Here is a 1,654-nt window from a genome sequence, read left to right as displayed (position 1 = left end):
TGGTATCATTTTCCTTCCACCTGATGGATATTTTTAAAGAATTTACTTTAGAGAGGATCTGTTAATATTAAATTCTTTTTGTCCAAAAATATGTTTCTTTTTAATTGCAACATCCATGTTCATCCCAGCAATATTCACAATAGCAAATCTTTGTCAGGCTTTGCTCTTGGGCCTATCTAGGCTAAACCAAAAACAAAACCAAACTTCAAATTTTCTTAAATCAACTAAATGTTCTCAGGGTAAAAGCTGCTTTAGGTACTCTAGTTTCCTCTCTGAATTCTTGGTTTCTCTTATATTCTGTCAAAACATATTGGATGTTACATAATAGTAGGGAATTCCTGTTAATTTTATTAACAATTTCAACGGCATTGTGGTTATGTAGGAGTTCAGGTGTCATAACTTCAAGCAACTGCTGTGGCTTGGTAGTCTGTTTGAACTGCTAGGTGGGTGGTTCAAACTTACCAACTGCTCCTTGGAAACCCTATAAGGGCCACTATGAGTCAGAACTGACTTGACAACACTTAACAATAACAACATCAAAATTTCAAACTGAATTTCAGATAGTGTAACTTGTTGAATCTAAGTGGTGGGTAAAACTGATGGTAATTGTACTATTAAACTTTCTTATAATGTGAGCTGGTTATTCCTTACAACTTGACAGTGCTGTAATTTTTTTTTTTTTTGTATGTATGTTGAATTTACTTTTATTTTTATTTATTTATTTAAGATTTTATTGTGGATTGAGTGAAAGTTTACAGGGCAGATCATCAGTTTTACATTCAACAAATCATATACCTTGTTTCATTACAATGATTACAATCCCCTCCATGTACCATCAGTTAACATATTTCTCCCTATTCACTTTAGCTCTCTCTCTCTTTTTTTTTTTTAAACACTCAGGCATATATAATAACTTACATCACCAAAGGGCACATTCTACAAGTCTGCCTCCTGGCCACCAGCTCTTAGTCTCTCTCTTCCCATGAATCTAAAGTCCTCAGGTGCTCCCTCTCTCCATGTCCCCATCTCTGCCTCCATCTCTGGTGCTGCTGCTTCTCTGAATAAGGTCTCACATTCTTCTTGTGCTCTTTTCCCTTGATGGTCCTAGGGTCCTTTGTTTCTGGACTGTAAGTTTAACTACTCACCAGTTTTTGTTACAAAACTTCTACCTTTACAATTGTAACAGTCACAATTAGTCATGATAACAATTACTCACTATTGAATTATAGGAATCTTATTCCCATTTCTTTTCACCAGACCCATCTAGACAAGATGAAAACTATTCAGTGGAGACTCTTTCTTTCCCCACACACTCCCCCTTGAAACCTTGTAAGTCAGTCACTTTGTGCCTGTATTGGCCCCTCATTTTAGGTAGACAATGTCTAACTTGCCCATCCCTATCTACCCTGTGTACAGAGGGGATAGCACTGATACTTGATGTGAAGACTCCTTCCCTCTCTGTTGGTATTTAGAGTTACTACTCCATGAGTTTATTGGTCCAGTGGTGAGTATTTTTGTTTCCTTTACATTGAGATGCAGTCCATAATGAAGGCTGTGCTCTTTGATCTTCATCAGTAAATATTTTACGTCTTCTTCACTTTCAGCAAGCAAGGTTGTATCACCTGCATATCGCAGATTGTTAATGAGTCTTCCT

Source organism: Chrysochloris asiatica, unplaced genomic scaffold (assembly GCF_000296735.1).
Source record: "Chrysochloris asiatica unplaced genomic scaffold, ChrAsi1.0 scaffold00006, whole genome shotgun sequence".
NCBI lineage: Eukaryota > Metazoa > Chordata > Mammalia > Afrosoricida > Chrysochloridae > Chrysochloris > Chrysochloris asiatica.
This window is presented reverse-complemented; position numbering follows the sequence as displayed.